General features: G+C 37.3%; 1 protein-coding gene across 9 annotated transcripts in view; it reads left to right on the top strand.

Moving 5' to 3' along the window:
* The first annotated feature begins 279 nt into the window (after window positions 1-279).
* ATG13 (autophagy related 13) overlaps window positions 280-21,875 on the top strand; it is a 66,371-nt gene continuing 44,775 nt past the window's right edge. For 7 of the 9 annotated variants that reach the window (XM_037838588.1, XM_037838587.1, XM_037838586.1 and 4 more), the window contains exons 1-2: window positions 280-606; window positions 974-1,083. The gene's annotated coding sequence lies outside the window, so the exon portion shown is untranslated. The remainder of the gene's footprint in view (window positions 607-973; window positions 1,084-21,875) is intronic. The other 2 variants (XM_037838580.1, XM_037838581.1) reach the window with 2 other exon arrangements.

Raw genomic sequence — 21,875 nt, 5'->3', positions numbered from 1 at the left:
TACAGCAGCGACTTGCTGTTCGGCAGTGCACATTCTACACGGGACCCAACTGTGCTCGCCCTTTCAAAGACCCCCTATTTACTCCTTGATTTTCTCCACAGAGTTTTAAACAGTTGGCTAGGAAGACAAGTGGAAATAAAATAAACTTTTATGAGAATTTGGATTAAAAAAAGACTAAATACTGCGTCCAGGCTGCAGCGAAAGTGCGGCTGAGGTTTAGCAGCGGGATTTCCCCCATAGCCCTCTTCCTCCACTCCCCCCCCCCCCCGCCCACCTTCACCAAAGAGGATGAAAACAAACACTAACGATGGCCGCGCTGGGAACCGGCAGGCTCCTGGGCGTTAGGCTGAAGTGAATGCCGGAGCTGTGAGGGAAACGCTGAAAAGCGCCGGTCGACGCGGGAGTTACAACTCTCGCACCTGGAAGAGAAACACCTGGGGTCTTCGAGCCAGCAGCCTCCTGAGGCGTGAGGTCTCTCTCTGCCACCAGTGCTGTCCTGCAGTTCCGGAGCGCGAAACCCTCAGCCAGTAGGCGCGGCTGGTCTGCTCCGGGCCCTGGCCTCCGTAATGAGAGCCTCGAGCCCCTCTCTGTGCCGCAGCCTCTCAGGTACTTACTTGAGGCGATATACCCCTAGATTTCTCAGCGCCCCCGGGTGGGAGGCTATGGATCTGCGGCCTGTCGGGTACTCCTTGTGGAAGCTAAAGCCTCCTAGCCTCGCTTCAGGCCCTTGAGCCCCAGTTTTCTGAGAAGTCGGGTTGGAGTAGGCCCCAGTGGTCCTAGGTTGTGCCAGTCTTTCAGAGGTTCCCTGCGCTTTCCTCTCTAACTTCCCAAATCTTTGGGTTAGGTAGGGCATAGGGCTCTTTGGGGAGGTAACTTGGAAGAGCGTAATTCTGGGGTTGGGTACTACGATGAATGAGGTAGGCTTTCATTCAGTCAAGATTTGTTGAGTGCCAAATATGTACTCTGCGTGTAGGTGAGGGTGACTGTTGACTAGTGAAAAAAGGGACCCAAGGTTCACGACTGTCTTCTTACTGGCAGTGGAACGACCTGTGGAAACCTGCGACTCATTAATTAAATCTCTGGGTAAGTGGCTAAGCGCGTTTTTGCGCTCATGACTAACTTTTTAAAGTTTTCACAGTCCCAGTCAGTTGGTTCTCGATCAGCCTGGTCAATTCAGGATAGCATTTAATTTTTAATATTTCTCCTTCCCCTGACCACCACACAGCCAAAACAAAACAAATGGGAATGGAAGATACTTATTCCACAGTGTTTTTCTGGAGAGAAGTTATTTGATTTTTTTAAAGTCTGCAGTTTACTTAACAATATTGTACCAATGTTAATTTTTAAATTTTGACAAATATACCATGATTATGTAACATGTCAACAATAGGGAGAGGTGGATGAAGACTATAAACTAACTGTATTATTTATAGCAAAGCATAAATCTAAAATTATTTCAAAATAAAAACATTTTTCAGAAATACCTAGTGAGCTAATTACAAATGAGTTAATTGAAACGAATAACAATAAATATACTTAATGAATGATCACTGTCTCCTACATTAGTTATTTTTTATGGCTACTTATTATTGTGCAAAAATGTGTTTCATACATTTTGACATCCATACATATATAAATATTTACACTTCATATGGGTAAAGACAAACTGTGTTATGAAAGTAACTTCAGAACAAGCAACTACTTTCCTCTGTACACTGTAGGGAGAAAAATATAGTGGGTGAAACCTGTCACTTATGATGGAGAGTGGAGTATATAGTTACATTGTTTTTACGTGAGAGCTTCATCTTATTTTAATATCAACAAACCTTAGTTCCTGAGTTCATGAGGTTGTTAATTCATCTTTTTTTTTCAATTATCATGTTCTTTTTTTTTTCCCATTTTTTTATTGTGAACCCTAACATGTATACATAACAGTGATAACTTTCAATGTATGATTTCACAAATGTCATGGGTACAGTTCCACAACTTCAGCCATTTCCATTGTAAAATATAACATACGTACAGAAAGTTATCGTCTCTTCAATGTATGGCTCAACAAGCAGTCATACAGAGTTATTTGATCTTAATAATAATATTAGAAAGCCCTAAAACTTCATTTTTTTATATTTATCTTCCTTCTTTTTAAACGCTTTTTACTTCATTATAGAAAAGATATAAATAATTACATTCATAGCACTGTGGCTGCTTAGATTACAGATTGAAGAATAAACTTAAAAAATTCCTGGGTATTATGACCTTTTTATTATTCAACTTTAGTTTTGTGTTTCTTTTAATGGAAGAAATGCAGGCCATTCAGCTAATATTTGGGTTGCCATATTGCTTAAAATATATTTTGGCTTGTGTGTTGACTTGAGAATCTTAGAATATATACATTTTAGTGAAAGGAATTTGTTCTTGAACAAAGCTTACCTAAACTTTATGTGTGGATGATTTATTTGAAAGAAAGTTTCCAATTTGGAGCATTGAGCGAAGGAAGATGAATTTCCATATACACTATTTTTTTCTGTGCATGATTTAATGGAGGAGAGTGGAAACAGAGTTGCTGATCCTTACTTCCTCTCTGTCAAACTGTGGAAACCAGTAACAGTTGCAAGTGTAGGACATTCACTGGAGCTATCAAGAATGCAAAGGAGGATATAGTCCTTTCTAACCAGGGAAATCAAGAAACCTTTCTTAAAGCTTGGATTTTAAATCTGTAAAACAATTTGAAATCCTTAAAAGGATTTCAGATTTGTTTAAAAAGAAGAGTTGGTTGCTTTTAACATAAAGGGTTAATGTATGCCAGTGTATTAGAGAAATCCTGTGGAGACCAGTGTAGGTTGCACAGAAAATTTGTCCTGTTGTCCTAGTGGTGTCCCTTTATGCCCTTGGTCACTTGAAGGGATGAAAATGTGGATCACCATTGCTTAGGAAAATAACTCAATGAATATGCATAGTTGACTGTTAGTAAATAGTATCTTATTAGTAAAAATAAAAGTAAATCAAGAATTCGTAGATGTGATCCCTTATTGCTATTTTTGAAAAATAATGCTTTCCTTCTTGGTTCATATGCTTTTAAAAAAAAGTAGTTAAAAATCATTTTAAAAATGATTTTAAAAATGATTTTTTGCCAAAGGTTGGTATATTTGGGTGAGGGGCATATTGGAATTCTATGTATTGTTCTTGTATTATTTTTGCAACTTTCTTTTAAGTTTGAAGTTATTTAAAAAAAAAAAGTTTAAAAAATCATTTTACGTTTTTCCAAACTTAACGGTGGTTTTTTTTCTTCCCCTTTTTCAGTTCCTTTTGTAACACTCGAAGGTATTAGGCCATTAGGAAAGAGATAATTCTGAGAAATATTTATTAAGATTTAGACGTCCTATTTTAAATATGCCTTTAAGGATGTTTATTCTCCTTAATCAGACTTGTCAAGAGTTATCTATTTCTGTTGGAATTTACAGGAAGCCAAATGTTGGACTTACTTATTCTCGGGAATGGTTTTAAAATTTTTCCTACTTAGTTAAATTTGGCTTTTATCTTTAGTCTCTCCTGTTTTTGTTTTCTTAAATTGAATACTTCTCAAATTGATTTTAAGCTTTTTTAAAATTGTAAAGTCACTTAAGGCTATAAAATTTCCTCTAAATCTGCTTTTGCTGTATCTCTTTGGTTTTGATGTCAAATATTCTTCATTTTGTGAATTTTTAGATAATTTGTAACTTCAGTTTTTCAATGTTTATTGTAAACAGCTTCTTAATTTACGCATGGTTAACTGATCATTATTTATTTCTTGGGTTATTTATTGGGTTATAGACAATAACATCTTGGGATTTGTGTGCATATGGCCAAGAGCATGATCAGTTTATCAAATGTTCCTTGGACCTGAGATAAGAATGTGAAAGGTAGAGTTATATCCAGTACCTAAGAGAATCTCACACTGGGCAAGTACTCTTTTAGGCACATTGCATGAACTATCTCATTTAATCCGTACTACAACCCTATGAGATAGGTATTATTTATTGCCATTTTATAAGAGAGGAATCTGAGGTAAGAAAGATTGAGTGACTTGCCCAGGGTCACAGAGTGGTAAAGCCTATGTACCACTACATATTCATTAGACTTGGTTTAATTTTGAGATCTTCTGTAATATTTTTCTTAATTTATATCTACTTGAGCTGTCAAGGAGGTGTTGAATTTTCAAATAATACAGTTTTGGTTTATCAAGCTTTCCTTGTATCTCTAGGAATTTTTGCTTCCTGTGTTTTAGTGTCACATTTGCTGAACATATTTTTAGAGATTATTTCTTTTGTCATTATTCAGTATCCCTTTTAATCTCATTTAATCTCTTTTGGCCTGGAATTCTGATGCTAATGTTGTGATTTCTGCTTTTCCTTTTCCTTTTCATTTCCTTTTCCCTTTCCCTTACCCCTCTTTTCCTCTTTCCCTCCCTCCCATCCTTCCTTCCCTGAGTGTGTCTCTGCTTATTCCTGTATTTTCAGCCTTTCTTTGTAACTTTTTTAGGGAGGGAGACTTTCAGTTGTTCTTCAAGCTTTTGAGTTCTGTTTCTCATTTACCTACAAAGAACTTTCTAAATGGAGAAACAAATTTTATAATATAATAATAACTCTGAAGCCTAGAAAGTAAAGAAATTACTGTTTTGTTTTATTTTGTTTTCACTTAGTTTTGTACTTAATCTTTTTCCTTGTTATCTGTTCCTGATTTGCCATATTGAGCTTTCAAGCCTGAACCCAAAACATTAAAAAATCCTGCATTAAAAATAGGAAAACATAGACATTATTTTTTCAGTAATTTATGTTAACTTTTTCCCGGTTTTCAAGGCTAGAGATATTATCTGGAGTCATTTTCATATAATCTTTTGCCAAATTATTCATTTTTTCCTTTGAAAATATTTGCCCTTTTTTTCACCCTCATCCAGTCTATTACCAACTCCTGTCTGGTTTACTACAATAGGTTTCTAGCTAGTCTCTCTGCGTCTAGTCCTTTTACTTTCTCTCTCCCTCTCTATTCAGATTAATGTTCCTAAAATTTTACCTACAAAAGAATCTGCATTGATTCCTTACTAATCTAGTATTAGAGCCTGTTTTGTCTGACATTTATGACAGAAATCTATTATTTTTATAGTTTCTAGTTCTGTTACATTTTTCAATCATATGCTTTATTTAATTGAAAATATTAAGCATAGTTATTTCAAAGTCTGTGTCTGATAACTATTATCTAAATCCCTTATTAATATGTTTCTATTATCTGTTGTATCTCTTAGATTTTGGTCATATGAGTCTGTGTCCATGAATGCCTAATTTATTTTAAATAAATAAAAAGGAATATAGCAATAGCATATTTATCTAGTTTCACAGTATGAATTAAGAGAAAGGAAGAACAGAGGGACTGAAAAAAAGGAGAGAAAGTGAAAAAAAGACACACATACAGTGTCTTCTTGTTTCTGCCTTCTCTATTCTCATTTTATATCCTACTCTTAATTAGACTTCTATTTTAAAATTCAACTCACTACCAAATGTAAAATGGTACAGCTGCTTTGAATAACAATTTGGCAGTTCCTCAAAAAGTTGAATTACCATATGACACAGCAGTTCTACTCCTCAGTAAATAACCCAAGAGAATTAAAAATATATGTCCACACAAAAACTTCTACATGAATGTTATAGCAGCATTATTCATAATAAGTAACAAGTGGAGACAACCCAAATGCCCATTAACTAATAATTGGATAAACAAAATGTGGTATATCCACCCAATGGAATATTATTCAGCCATAAAAAGAATGAAATGCTGATACATGCTACAACATGGATGAACCTTGAAAACATGCTAAGTGAAAGAAGCCAGACACAAAGGCAGTATATTGTATGATTCCATTTATGTGAGATGGCCAGAATAGGCAAATCCATAGAGACATAAAGTCGGTTAGTGGTCACCAGGGGCTGGAGGGACTAGGCCATAAATGATAATGGATACAAGGTTGGGGATTGAATCATGTCCCCTAAAAAAGTATGTTGGAATCCCCCTCTAAAATTTTAAACTCATGTTTTCTGCAGTGCATTGAACTCTTCACCTGCTTCACTCTGAGTTAAGGCCTGTGATGGGATCTGTAAAGTAGAAGAGCACTCATTCAGATGTTTGAAAATTTGTATTTGAAGTAGGGCCTTAAGGGTATAGACCTCATTTTAGAAAACTTTTATGGTGATGAAAATTAGTAAAGCACTGCAAGTTCCCCACCCTGTTATAGCCCATTTGATGTGAAGAGTTTTTGTTTGTTAGTTAATTTTTTTATTTTGAAAAAATTTAGATTAAAAAAAAAAGAATATTATGAGGAGCTCTCATATACTCTTCACCGAGCTTCACATAGATTCACTTATTCTCTTTGCTACATTTTTTTTTATTAAATTCAGTTTTATTGGAATACATTCACACACCATACAATCATCCATGATATACAATCCACTGTCCACAGTATGATAACATAGTTATGTGTTCATCACCACAGTCTATCTCTGAACATTTTCCTTACATCAGAAAGAACCAGAACAAGAATAAAAAATAAAAGTGAAAAAAAACACCCAAATCATCCCCCCAATCCCACCCCATTTGTCCTTAGTTTTTATCCCCATTCCTCCACTCATCCATATACTAGATAAAGGGGGTGTGATCCACAAGGTCTTCACAATCACACTGTCACCCCTTGTAATCTACATTATTATATAATTGTCTTCGGGAGTCCAGACTGCTGGGTTGGAGTTTGGTAGTTTCAGGTATTTACTTCTTCTTTGCTACATTGTTTTACCTCTCTCTTTTTCTCTACATTATACACTGTATTATATAGTATATTCATTCTTATTTTTTGTGTATGTGTGTTTTGTTTTGTTTTGTTTTGTTTTGCTGATCCATTGAGAGAAGCTAATTTTTGTCTCGGAAGAATAAGACCATTGACCGAAGTGTAATTGTATCAAATTCAGGAAATTTAACATTGATGCAATACTGTTTTCTAGTATACAGTGGATGTTCAAATGTTGCCAATTGTTTCGATATTTTTCTTTATAGAAACTTTTTCTTCAGTCCAAGAGTCATTCCATGATTGCATTTAGTTATTTATCTTTAGTCTCCTTTAATCTAAAATAATTCTTCAGCAATTTTGATCTTTCGTAATATTGATATTTTAGATGCCTGTAGCCCCATTATTTTGTAAAATATCTTTTGAATTTGAGTTTTTCTGATTGTTTCCTCATGGTTATATCCAGGTTATACATTTTTGGCAGGAATGCTACACAAGTGATATTGTGTCCTTCTCACTACATCGCATCAGGAGGACTATGATGTCAGATTTTTTAGTTACTTGTATGTGAACTTTGTTCACTTTGAGATTATGTCCACCAGACTTCCCTTTATGATTAATAAGAAATTTGCCTAAGGATTTTGTAAATGTCCCATTTGCCAGCAGACTTTGATCCAGTAGCTTTAGTGTCCATTGGTGAGTCACTTAACTCCTATAATGGTTGCAAAATGGTGATTTTTAAATTGTATTCCCTCTATATTTATTAATTGGCATTCTCTTGTAAAGCATTGCTTTCCCTTCTTCCCCCACTTACAGCACAGCTGCCTTTGAAATCAAAGTGTTAGGGGGAAAACATGAAAATCCTTGCTGCAGGAAAAGTGACTATAGTGAGAAAGGATCGTCCCTGCTCTTCCACTGTTAGCTAAGAAGTAAATGTTAAATTGTAAATTTTAATTTCAGTGCCTCCTGTCTCCCCCTCCTCCCAGCTACCTATTCTTGCATGATAAATATAAGTTTAAAAGTACTTTGTGGGTGCAAAGTGTTATTTAAATTCTTATCCATCTTAAAAATGTTTGTGCTGAGAATTTGTCAGCAAGTTTTTGTTCTTTTTAATTGCAAACAAAATATCCTATTATCTCTGTAATGGTTTTGAGGTTACTGCTTTCAGAGTTTGTGTGGTTATAAATAAGCCTTATAAATGTGAAAGCAATATTGTTAATATGCCAGGAGCTGTTATTAAAAACAACTGAATTTAGTTAGTAATAGTCATCCATAAAATAAATGGACTGTTTAACTGTTCAATATTAGATCAATTCCATATATAAATTTATTTTTTAGAAAACCTAAGGTTAGCATCATTTATCTATAGTTGCCATAAATCCATATGTTTAAAATATAATGTACTACCCATTCATTATTAGGTTATATGGTAGCCTCCTAACTGATCTCTCTGTTTCTACTTTTGCCCTTCTGATAGTCTTTTCTCTCCATGGCAACTAGAGAAATCCTTTTTAAAAGTCAGTTATTGAGGTGTAGTTAACATATGATAAAATACAATACAGTGTGATAAATTTTGACAAATTTATAACTCATATAATCACCACCACTTTCAAAATATGGAAAATTCCATTACCCATCTGCCCCTTCTTGATTCATCCTACCTGCTCTCCCAAACCTACGCAACCACTGCTTTCTATCACTAGAGATTAGGTTTTTTCTTTCTAGAGTTTTATATAGATGGAATCATACTGTATGCATTTTTTGTCTGCCTTTTTGCTTAGCATTAAATACTTGAAAGTCATCTATGTTTTGTATTTATCAGGAGGGTTTTGAGTTGGTTGATTTTATTTTGTTGAGTTGTATTCCATTGTATGATTACATCATAATTTATTAATCCATTGCCCTGTTATTACAAAATTATGTTGTTTCCCATTTGGAGCTAATATGAATAAAGCTGCTATAAAATTTGTGTAGAAGTCTTTATGAAGTCCTATGTTTTCTTTTATCTTGGAGAACTTTGTAGTAGTAGAATTGTTGGATCATATGGTGTTCCAGTTTGCTAAAGCTGCCTTTATGCAAAATAAGAGAAATGGATTGGCTTTAATAAAGGGGATTTATTAGGTTACAAATTTACAGTTTGAAGGCCATAAAAATGTCTGAACTAAGGCATCAACAAGAGAATACCTTCACTAAAGAATGGCTGATGGCATCCGGAAACACTTCTTGTCAGCTGGGAATGCACGTAGCTGGCATCCAGTGGTCCTTTGCTCCTGGGTTCCATTTCAAAATGGCCTTCTCCAAAGTGTTTCTGGGCTTCTGTCTCTCTTAGCTTCTCTCAGCTCTCTGCTTGGTTCTCCTGGGGCGTTTCTCTCTAAGCATGTGGGAGTCTTCTCTTAGCTTCTCTGGGGCAAGCTCTGGGCTTCATCTTTAAGCTTAGCATCTCCAAACATCCTTCTGTTTGCATCTCCCAGCGTCTCCAAGTGTCTGGGTCTAATGCAAATTAAGACCACAATGAGATACCATCTCACACCAATTAGAATGGCTACCATTAAAAAAACAGGAAACTACAAATGCTGGAGAGGATGTGGAGAAATTGGAACTCTTAGTTATTGTTGGTGGGACTGTATAATGGTTCAGCCACTCTGGAATACAGTCTGGCAGTTCCTTAGAAAACTAGATATAGAGTTACCCTTCGATCCAGCGATTGCACTTCTCGGTATTTACCCGGAAGATCTGAAAGCAGTGACACAAACAGATATCTGCACACCAGTGTTCATAGCAGCATTATTCACAATTGCTAAGAGATGGAAACAACCCAAGTGTCCTTCAACAGATGAGTGGATGAATAAAATGTGGTATATACAGACGATAGAATACTACGTGGCAGTAAGAAGGAACGATGTTGTGAAACATGACAACATGGATGAGCCTTGAAGACATAATGCTGAGCAAAATAAGCCAGGCACAAAAGGAGAAATATATGCTACCACTAATGTGAACATTGAAATATGTAAAATAAATGGTTTATAATGTATAATGTAGGGGATCTAGCGATAGAGAGCAATTAGTGAAGGGGGAATGATAACCTAATAAGAACAGATAAGTTATTGTGGGTAAATTTAATGTTCTGCGAATGCCCGGGAATGACTATGGTTTGTTAATTTCTGGTGGGTATGGTAGGAACAAGTTCACAGAAATGTTGCTATCTTAGGTTATCTGTCTTTGTTATTCCTTTGCTGGGTTATATTCTGTATATTTTCCTGAGGTAGAATAGGAACATGTTGGAAGTAAAGTAGTTATTTTAGGTTAGTTGTCTTTTTCTTATTCCCTTGTTTTGGTTTGTTTGAAATGTTTTTTTATTGTACTTAAAAAATTTTTTTTATATAGTTAATAGTTAATTAAAAAATTACGCAGATCCCCCCTAAGGAGCTGGGGGAGAATGCAGGGATCTTGGGCCTCCCCACCTCAGTGGTTGCTGATGTGCTCGCAGACATTGGGGACTGGTGGTTTGATGTGCTGAGCTCTCTATCATGGGACTTGCCCTTGGGAAGACTGTTACTGCAAAGGAGAGGCTAGACCTACTTACAACTGTGCCTAAGAGTCTTCTCCTGAATGCCTCTTTGTTGCTCAGATGTGGCCCTCTCTCTCTAGCTAAGCCAACTTGGCAGGTGAAATCACTGCCCTCCCCCCTACGTGGGATCTGACACCCAGGGGTGTAAATCTCCCTGGTAACGTGGAATATGACTCCTGGGGAGGAATCTAGACCCAGCACCGTGGGATAGAAGACATCTTCTTGACTAAAAGGGGGATGTGAAAGGAAATGAAATAAGTTTCAGTGGCAGAGAGATTCCAAAAGGAGCCGAGAGGTCACTCTGGTGGGCACTCCTACGCACAATGTAGATAACCCTTTTTAGGTTTTAATGAATTGGAATAGCTAGCAGTAAATACCTGACACTATCAAACTACAACCTAGAACCCTTGAATCTTGAAGACGATTTTGTAACAGTGTCGCATATGATGGGTGACACTGTGATTGGGAAAGCCATGTGGATCACACTCCCCTTTGTCCAGTGTATGGATCGATGAGTAGAAAAACGGGGGCAAAAAAAAAAGTCTGGATCTGTGTTGGCTCTTAGCTTCTCCTGGGGGCAAAGTCTGGCATACATATCTTAGCTTCTTTCCAAAATGTCTCTGTCAGCTTTTGTGAGCTCCTTCTCTCCATGAGCTCTCTTAAAGGACTTCAGTGATCTAATTAAGACCCACCTGGAATGGGCAGAGTCACCTCCATGGAAATGATCTAATCAGAAGGTCTCACCTACAGTTGGGTGTGTCCACATCTCCATGAAACAAGCTAATCAAAAGGTACCACCCTAATCAAAAGACTAATAAGTCTGTCCCCAAAAGATTGCATTAGAGAACATGGCTTTTGTGGAAGACATAATAGATTCAAACCAGCACATATGGTAAGTGTGTGTTTAACTTCATAAGAAACTGCTAAACTTTTCCAAAATGCTTGTACCATTTTACATTCTCAGCAGAAAGTTCCAGTTGTTCCACATCCTTAGCAATGCTTGGTATTGAGTCTTATATTTTTTAGCCATTTTTTTTTCATGTGTAGTGGTATCTCGTGGTTTTTACTTTGAATTTTCTGTTATCTAATGATGTTGAACATTTTTTCATGTGCTTATTGTCCATTTGTATAACTTCTTTTGTGAAGTATCTGTTCAAATCTTCTATCCATATTTCATTGGGTCATTTGTTTTATTACTGAGTTGTAAGAGTTCTTTATATATTCTATAGAAGTCTTTTGTCAGGTAGTTTCTTACAATCTGTGGATTGCCTTTCATTTTCCAAAGGTGCTTTCAAACAGCAGTTTTAAATTTTTATAATTTATTTTCTTTTATGGCTTATGTACTTTGTGTCCTCTCTTTAAAAAAACTCATTGCCTACTCTGATTGTCTCCTGTTTTTTCTAGAAACTTAATTATTTTAGCTTTATACATGTAAGTCTATGATCCATTTTAAGTTGGTGTGAGGTCAGTGTTCATTTTTTTCTATCAGAGTGATCCTTTTAAAATATGTCAGATCATGTCATTCCATGCTCAAACTTTTCCGATGGCTTACTATCTCAGTAGAAGCCAAAACTTTTTAAATGGTGGCTAAGGCCTTCTCTTCATCTCTGAGCTCATTTCCTACTAATCTTCTGGCTTACTTAATGCTCCAGCTACATTGGCCTCCTTGTTGTTGGCAGCCATGTCAAGTATACTCCTACATCAGAGGCTTTGCATCTCTTTTCCTCAGATATCCACATGGCTCATTCCCTCACTCCCTAGATCCTTGTCCAAATGTCACTTTCACAGTACAAGGCCTTCCGTAATACCTTTCCTGCTTAAACTCTCTCCATGCGCTTTAACTCTCTAACATACTGTATTTTTTTTTTTCCTGTTTATTGTCTGTTTTCCCCCATTAAGATACAGGCCCTCTAAGGTCAGGAGGACATTTGTGTGTTTTTTGTTGTTGTTTCTTTGCTATTGTATCTCCGGGACCTAAAATAGATCCTGGCTACAGATTTCTGGTTAAACATGATGGATTGACCATATGTATCTATTTCTTTTTCTGAAACCCTGAAAAAAAACTGACATAAAGGAATAAAAGAGATGTAAATATGCAAGGACAGAGAGAATGGGAGAGTAGAAAGAGAGCAATTTCTATACATCGTTGTAAGAAGGAGATCCAGAGGAACTATAGCTGATTTAGCAGCGTGGAAGAAGCAACAATCGGGTACAGAGAGAACAAGTAATGGGAAGTGAAATAATTTGTACTGCAGAATGCTGGAATGGATCAAGAATTGTAAGTACCAGGTAGGTAAGGCTCCAATTTTAAAATAGGGAGGCTATAGATTCAAGAATATTAGGCACAGTTTGGAGGGGAAGGGGGAGTAAACAAGTTAGCATAAGGCTAAACAGAGACAGATCAGGTGAAAATCTGTTTACTTGCTTCCCACATGCTTTTCACTGCTTCCAGAAAGCTGCTAGGCAGGTGCATTCTTTTCCACAGCAGGACACTAGAGCCTTTTTTGGAGAAATTCAATGTCCCCAGAGGGAAAAACCATACACTGACTCTTGGGATTTCTCTCAATTAAAAAAATAAAGCAGCTTGCTTCTGATGACACTGCTGAGAGGCCCACCATTCTGCCAGTCTCAGCCTCACTCATATATTCTGAACTTCTGACTTTCTTTTTTTTTATTATTATTATTAAATTCAGTTTTATTGAAATACATTCGTACACCATACAATCATCCATGGTATACAATCCACTGTCCACAGTATGATAACATAGTTATGCGTTCATCACAATCTATCTCTGAACATTTTCCTTATATCAGAAAGAACCAGAACAAGAATAAAAAATAAAAGTGAAGAAAGAACACCCAAATCATCCCCCCATCCCACCCCATTTGTCCTTTAGTTTTTATCCCCATTTTTCTACTCATCCATACACTAGATAAAGGGGGTGTGATCCACAAGGTCTTCACAATCACACTGTCACCCCTTGTAATCTACATTATTATATAATTGTCTTCAGGTGTCCAGACTGCTTGGTTGGAGTTTGGTAGTTTCAGGTATTTACTTCTAGCTAGTCTGACTTTCTTTTTGGTACTTCATGCTCAAGTGTGAATCGGATAGCCATGTATCTCCAGTCACTTGAAGAAAGCCTCCAACATGGCTGCCAGTGTTTTGCAAGTGAGGGATGTTCAGTATGTACAGTACAGACTTTGATGACTGAAGTCCAGAATCCGTTTGGTTCAGTGTTTCTAAAAAGTCACGTTCAGTCTTCTAACAGTATTGAAGAAGGGCAGTCCTGGCATGAGTGAGATTAGGAATGTGTGGGACTGGGGTTGGGGGTCTAACTGCCTCTTCTACGGACTTTGAAACAGTCCTCTTGTTTTCAACCCCATCTGCCATCTTACTTTAGGAGATATCTGGTACCTCTAATTTTATCCTTTTTTAGGTTCTCTGTTTAGGGTCCCTCTCCACCCCCCTTGCTGGCTTGGATTTCGGCTCTGCTCTGCTAAGTCAGTTACCCATTCCTTCTATTTGCCATCTGCCAGAACTCTGATGCTGTTATTTCCATGCTTGTTTTTGTCCATGTCGGTTTATGGTTTTTAAAATCTACCCCCCCCTTTTGGTCATTTTAATGATGTTTTAGGAGCAAACAGAAAACATAAGCATTGAAATCTATATGCATAACATTGTTCACTTTTTATTTTCCAATATTTTGCTGACATCTTTCATTTGTTATTTCCTCTTGTGTTCTGTTTTTGCCTTTATATCTCTTATATTTCTATGCCATTAGTTGGGTTTGGGAAGCTGGTTGTGATAAATACATGTTTTTATTTGCCTATTTAAATAGAATTCTTGTAATTTATTTTTTCATTTAAAATTATCAGTTTAGTACAAAGGTAAGTAAAAGATCCTGAGAACCTGCCTATCCAGTTAAGTGTACCTTTTCCCTTAGTTGATTATATCACTTACACTTAAGCAGTGTTGTATAATCTTCTGCCTAGTATTTGGATGTTGGTGATTATCTACACCCATTATACAACAAAAATAGGAGGATTTATTTTTTCAGATAATTGTTCAAAAGCACTTTAGTCTGGTACAAGTCTGTATATGTTCTCTTAGCACTTTGGGAACCTTAAAGTGTTATGTGTTGTTATGAATTTCTATTCATGAAAGTGATATGCAGAGAATTTTGAATAATTAAAATTGCTATTTAAGGTCCACGAAATAGTCTTTGTTGTTTTTTTTTTTTTTTTTTTTTTTTTTAATCATCATTTTATTGAGATATATTCACATACCACGCAGTCATACAAAACAAATTGTACTTTCGATTGTTTACAGTACCATTACATAGTTGTACATTCATCACCTAAATCAATCCCTGACACCTTCATTAGCACACACACAAAAATAACAAGAATAATAATCAGAGTGAAAAAGAGCAATTGAAGTAAAAAAGAACACTGGGTACCTTTGTCTGTTTGTTTCCTTCCCCTACTTTTCTACACATCCATCCATAAACTAGACAAAGTGGTGTTTGGTCCTTATGGCTTTCCCAATCCCATTGTCACCCCTCATAAGCTACATTTTTATACAACTGTCTTCGAGATTCATGGGTTCTGGGTTGTAGTTTGATAGTTTCAGGTATCCACCACCAGCTACCCCAATTCTTTAGAACCTAAAAAGGGTTGTCTAAAGTGTGCATAAGAGTGCCCACCAGAGTGACCTCTCGGCTCCTTTTGGAATCTCTCTGCCACTGAAGCTTATTTCATTTCCTTTCACATCCCCCTTTTGGTCAAGAAGATGTTCTCCGTCCCACGGTGCCAGGTCTACATTCCTCCCTGGGAGTCATATTCCACGTTGCCAGGGAGATTCACTTCCCTGGGTGTCTGATCCCACGTAGGGGGGAGGGCAGTGATTTCACCTTTCAAGTTGGCTTAGCCAGAGAGAGAGGGCCACATCTGAGCAACAAAGAGGCATTCAGGAGGAGACTCTTAGGCACAAATACAGGGAGGCCTAGCCTCTCCTTTGCAGCAACCGTCTTCCCAAGGGTAAAACTTATGGTAGAGGGCTCAACCCATCAAACCACCAGTCCCCTATGTCTGTGGTCATGTTAGCAACCATGGAGGTGGGGTAGGCGAATACCCCTGCATTCTCCACAGGCTCCTCAAGGGGGCACTACATCTTTTTTTTTTTTTTTTCCTTGTTTGTCTTTTTTCTTTTTTCTTTTTTTTTTTTTTTAACTTTCCCTTCTTTTTTAAATCAACTGTATGAAAAAAAAAGTTAAAAAGAAAACAAACATACAATAAAAGAACATTTCAAAGAGACCATAACAAGGGAGTAAGAAAAAGACAACTAACCTAAGATAACTGCTTAACTTCCAACATGTTCCTACTTTACCCCAAGAAAGTTACATAATATAGCAACATTTCAGTGAACTTGTTCCTACTACATCCATCAGAAATTAACAGACCATAGTCATTTCTGGGCATCCCCAGAACGTTAAATAGCTTATCTGTTCTTCTTGGATTATTGTTCCCCCTTCCTTAATTGCTCTCTACTGCTAGTTCCCCTACATTCTACATTATAAACCATTTGTTTTACATTTTTCAAAGTTCACATTAGTGGTAGCATATAATATTTCTCTTTTTGTGCCTGGCTTATTTCGCTCAGCATTATGTCTTCAAGGTTCATCCATGTTGTCATATGTTTCACGAGATCGTTCCTTCTTACTGCCGCGTAGTATTCCATCGTGTGTATATACCACATTTTATTTATCCACTCATCTGTTGAAGGACATTTGGGTTGTTTCCATCTCTTGGCAATTGTGAATAATGCTGCTATGAACATTGGCGTGCAGATATCTGTTCGTGTCACTGCTTTCCGATCTTCCGGGTATATACCGAGAAGTGCAATCGCTGGATCGAATGGTAGCTCTATATCTAGTTTTCTAAGGAACTGCCAGACTGACTTCCAGAGTGGCTGAACCATTATACAGTCCCACCAACAATGAATAAGAGTTCCAATTTCTCCACATCCCCTCCAGCATTTGTAGTTTCCTGTTTGTTTAATGGCAGCCATTCTAACCGGTGTTAGATGGTATCTCATTGTGGTCTTAATTTGCATCTCTCTAATAGCTAGTGAAGCTGAACATTTTTTCATGTGTTTCTTGGCCATTTGTATTTCCTCTTCAGAGAACTGTCTTTTCATATCTTTTGCCCATTTTATAATTGGGCTGTCTGTACTATTGTCATTGAGTTGTAGGATTTCTTTGTATATGCAAGATATCAGTCTTTTGTCAGATACATGGTTTCCAAAAATTTTTTCCCATTGAGTTGGCTGCCTCTTTACCTTTTTGAGAAATTCCTTTGAGGTGCAGAAACTTCTAAGCTTGAGGAGTTCCCATTTATCTATTTTCTCTTTTGTTGCTTGTGCTTTGGGTGTAAAGTCTAGGAAGTGGCCTCCTAATACAAGGTCTTGAAGATGTTTTCCTACATTATCTTCTAGGAGTTTAATGGTACTTTCTTTTATATTGAGATCTTTGGTCCATTTTGAGTTAATTTTTGTGTAGGGGGTGAGGTAGGGGTCCTCTTTCATTCTTTTGGATATGGATATCCAACTCTCCCAGCCCCATTTGTTGAAAAGACCATTATGGCTCAGTTCGGTGACTTTGAGGGCCTTATCAAAGATCAGTCGGCCATAGATCTGAGGGTCTATCTCTGAATTCTCAATTCGATTCCATTGATCTATATGTCTATCTTTGTGCCAGTACCATGCTGTTTTGGCAACTGTGGCTTTATAATAAGCTTCAAAGTCAGGGAGTGTAAGTCCTCCCACTTCGTTTTTCTTTTTTAGAGTGTCTTTAGCAATTCGAGGCATCTTCCCTTTCCAAATAAATTTGATAACTAGCTTTTCCAAGTCTGCAAAGTAGGTTGTTGGAATTTTGATTGGGATTGCATTGAATCTGTAGATGATTTTGGGTAGAATTGACATCTTAATGACATTTAGCCTTCCTATCCATGAACATGGAATATTTTTCCATCTTTTAAGGTCCCCTTCTATTTCTTTTAGTAGAGTTATGTAGTTTTCTTTGTATAGGTCTTTTACATCTTTGGTTAAGTTTATTCCTAGGTACTTGATTTTTTTAGTTGCTATTGAAAATGGTATCTTTTTCTTGAGTGTCTCTTCAGTTTGTTCATTTCTAGCATATAGAAACATTACTGACTTATGTGCATTAATCTTGTATCCCGCTACTTTGCTAAATTTATTAGCTCTAGTAGGTGTATCGTTGATTTCTCAGGGTTTTCTAGATATAAGATCATATCATCTGCAAACAATGACAGTTTTACTTCTTCTTTTCCAATTTGGATGCCTTTTATTTCTTTGTCTTGCCGGATTGCCCTGGCTAGCACTTCCAGCACAATGTTGAATAACAGTGGTGACAGCGGGCATCCTTGTCTTGTTCCTGATCTTAGAGGGAAGGCTTTCAGTCTCTCACCATTGAGTACTATGCTGGCTGTGGGTTTTTCATATATGCTCTTTATCATGTTGAGGAAGTTTCCTTCAATTCCTACCTTTTGAAGTGTTTTTATCAAAAAGGGATGTTGGATTTTGTCAACTGCTTTTTCAGCATCTATTGAGATGATCAATTGATTTTTCCCTTTCGAGTTTTTAATGTGTTGTAATACATTGATTGTTTTTCTTATGTTGAACCATCCTTGCATGCCTGGAATGAACCCCACTTGGTCATGGTGTATGATTTTTTTAATGTGTCTTTGGATTCGATTTGCAAGTATTTTGTTGAGGATTTTTGCATCTATATTCATTAGGGAGATTGGCCGGTAGTTTTCCTTTTTTGTAGCATCTTTGCCTGGTTTTGGTATTAGATTGATGTTAGCTTCATAAAATGAGTTAGGTAGTGTTCCATTTTTTTCAATGTTTTGAAAGAGTTTGAGTAAGATTGGTGTCAGTTCTTTCTGGAAAGTTTGGTAGAATTCCCCTGTGAAGCCATCTGGCCCTGGGCATTTATTTGTGGGAAGATTTTTGATGACTGATTGGATCTCTTTGCTTGTGATGGGTTGGCTGAGGTCTTCTATTTCTTCTCTGGTCAGTCTAGGTTGTTCATATGTTTCCAGGAAATTGTCCATTTCTTCTACATTATCCAGTTTGTTGCCATACAGTTGTTCATAATATCCTCTTATAATTTTTTTAATTTCTTCAGGATCTGCAGTTATGTCACCTTTTTCATTCATTATTTTGTTTATATGGGTCTTCTCTCTTTTTGATTTTGTCAGTCTAGCTAGGGGCTTGTCAATCTTGTTGATCTTCTCAAAGAACCAACTTTTGGTGATATTTATCCTTTCTATTGTTTTTTTTGTTCTCTATGTCATTTATTTCTGCTTTAATCCTTGTTATTTCTTTTCTTGTACTTGGTTTAGGATTGGTTTGCTGTTCATTTTCTAGCTTCTTCAGTTGATCCATTAGTTCTTTGATTTTGGCTCTTTCTTCCTTTTTAATATATGCGTTTAGTGCTATAAATTTCCCCCTTAGCACTGCTTTTGCTGCATCCCATAGGTTTTGGTATGTTGTGTTCTCATTTTCATTCGTCTCTATATATTTAGCAATTTCTCTTGCTATTTCTTCTTTAACCCACTGATTGTTTAGGAGTGTGTTGTTTAACCTCCAGGTATTTGTGAATTTTCTAAGTCTCTGATGGTTATTGACTTCTAATTGTATTCCATTGTGGTCAGAGAATGTGCTCTGAATAATTTCAATCTTTTTAAATTTATTGAGGCTTGTTTTATGTCCCAGCATATGATCTATTCTGGAGAAAGTTCCGTGAGCACTAGAAAAGTATGTGTATCCTGGTGATTTGGGATGTAATGTCCTGTAGATGTCTGTTAAATCTAATTCATTTATCAGATTGTTTAGGTTTTCAATTTCCTTATTGGTCTTCTGTCTGGTTGATCTATCTATAGGAGAGAGTGATGTGTTGAAGTCTCCCACAATTATTGTGGAAACATCAATTGCTTCCTTTAGTTTTGCCAATGTTTCTCTCATGTATTTTGTGGCACCTTGATTGGGTGCATAGACATTTACGATTGTTATTTCTTCTTGCTGAATTGCCCCTTTTATTAGTATGTAGTGGCCTTCTTTTTCTCTCAAAACATCCCTACATTTGAAGTCTATTTTATCTGAGATTAATATTGCTACACCTGCTTTCTTTTGGCTGTAGCTTGCATGAAATATTTTTTTCCATCCTTTCACTTTCAGTTTCTTTGTGTCCCTGTGTCTAAGATGAGTCTCTTGTATGCAACATATTGATGGTTCATTTTTTTTGATCCATTCTGCAAATCTATATCTTTTAATTGGGGAGTTTAATCCATTTACATTCAACGTTAAAACCGTGAAGGCATTTCTTGAATCGGCCATCTTATCCTTTGGATTATGTTTGCCATATTTTTCCCTCTCTCTATTAATATCCTTTATTGTACCCATACCGAATCTCTTTAGTACTGAACCTTTCTCCAAGTCTCTCTGTCCTGTCTTTGTTTCTCTGTCTGTAGGGCTCCCTTTAGTATCTCCAGTAGGGCAGGTCTCTTGTTAGCAAATTCTCTCAGCATTTCTTTGTCTGTGAAAAATTTAAGCTCTCCCTCAAATTTGAAGGAGAGCTTTGCTGGATAAAGTATTCTTGGCTGGAAATTCCTCTCACTCAGAATTTTAAATATATCGTGCCACTGCCTTCTCGCCTCCATGGTGGCTGCTGAGTAGTCACTACTTAGTCTTATGCTGTTTCCTTTGTATGTGGTGAATTGCTTTTCTCTTGCTGCTTTCAGAACTTGCTCCTTCTCTTCTGTGTTTGATAGTGTGATCAGTATATGTCTCGGAGTGGGTTTATTTGGATTTATTCTATTTGGAGTTCGCTGAGCATTTATGATTTGTGTATTTATGTTGTTTAGAAGATTTGGGAAGTTTTCCCCAACAATTTCTTTGAATACTCTTCCTAGACCTTTACCCTTTTCTTCCCCTTCTGGGACACCAATGAGTCTTATATTCGGACGTTTCATATTATCTATCATATCCCTGAGGTCCATTTCGAGTTTTTCAATTTTTTTCCCCCATTCTTTCTTTTATGCTTTCATTTTCCATTCTGTCATCTTCCAGGTCACTGATTCGTTGTTCAACTTCCTCTAGTCTTGTACTATGAGTGTCCAGAATCTTTTTAATTTGGTCAACAGTTTCTTTAACTTCCATAAGATCATCCATTTTTTTATTTAGTCTTGCAATGTCTTCTTTATGCTCTTCTAGGGTCTTCTTGATTTCCTTCATATCCCGTACTATGGTCTCATTGTTCATCTTTAGTTCTTTGAGTAGCTGCTCTAGGTGCTGTGTCTCTTCTGGTCTTTTGATTTGGGTGCTTGGGCTTGGGTTATCCATATCGTCTGGTTTTTTCATATGCTTTATAATTTTCTGTTGTTTTTGGCCTCGTGGCATTTGCTGAACTTGATAGGGTTCTTTTAGGGTTTGTAGACCAGTTGAAGTCCTTATCTCTAATTTATCAGATCTACAGCTTCGTGGAGTACACTTTCTCTAACTAACCAGCAGGTGGCGTCCACGAGCCACCTGTTCTCCACAAGCCAGATCTCCCCTGCTTAGCCTTTTTGGTGAGTGGGGGAGTGAGTCTTGTGGGGCCCAATTGGTGTACCAAGCTTGCGTGTGTAGTTGGTGTTGCCTGCCCTGTATGTGGGGCGTGTTTCTGGGCAGTCGGGGAGGGGGGGTGGCCCTAACAATCAAATCTCCCTGATGATCCTAGAGTTTTAAAGCTGCTGCAATAGTCTAATCCTTCAGTTCAGTCCTGCCACAGTTTGTCTCTGCCACTGACCCACAAGTCTTTGGTATTGGCGTATGGCTCCTGAGACTTGCAAGTGGGCCCCTCTTCCAGGCTGTGCACCCCGGGTCCTCTGTTGAGGGATGACTGTGCTATGTCACAGGTGAGTGCCGTCCCCCCAGGGCAGTTCTGGGCTGCTGGGCTGTGTTGGGAGGCTCCCAGTCTGCTCAAATGATGGCTGAATGGGGCTCTGTTAATTCACACTGCTCCCCCTTCCCAGCTCTGGGACATTCAGCTGAGGTTGCAGGGAAGGCTAATGTCCACGCCCAGTTTTGTGGTGTGTGCCTGTTATTTGAAGCACTTCCGTCACACTGGGTTGTCTGGGGCAGCTCTGGGCTATGGGGCTGGTGATGGGCAGAAGTGTTTCCTGTCCACCAGGATGGTGGCTGTGAGCGGACACCCCCCTTTTCTTGGGAAGTTGTGTTGTTTAGTGAATTTTCTCAGCCACTGGATTATTGCCTTTTGTCTCAGAGCTCTCTTAGTTCTGCTCTTGACTTGACGTGCCCAAATTGCAATTCTTTGAAGCTTTCTGTATTGAGCTTCTTAGAGTAATTGTTTTAGAAAAAGCAAAAAGGATTTAAAAAAAAAAAAAAAAAAAAAAAACGGCCCTCCTCAGAGA

This window comes from Choloepus didactylus, chromosome 6 (genome assembly GCF_015220235.1).
Source record: "Choloepus didactylus isolate mChoDid1 chromosome 6, mChoDid1.pri, whole genome shotgun sequence".
Classification (NCBI taxonomy): domain Eukaryota; kingdom Metazoa; phylum Chordata; class Mammalia; order Pilosa; family Megalonychidae; genus Choloepus; species Choloepus didactylus.
This window is presented reverse-complemented; position numbering and strand designations above follow the sequence as displayed.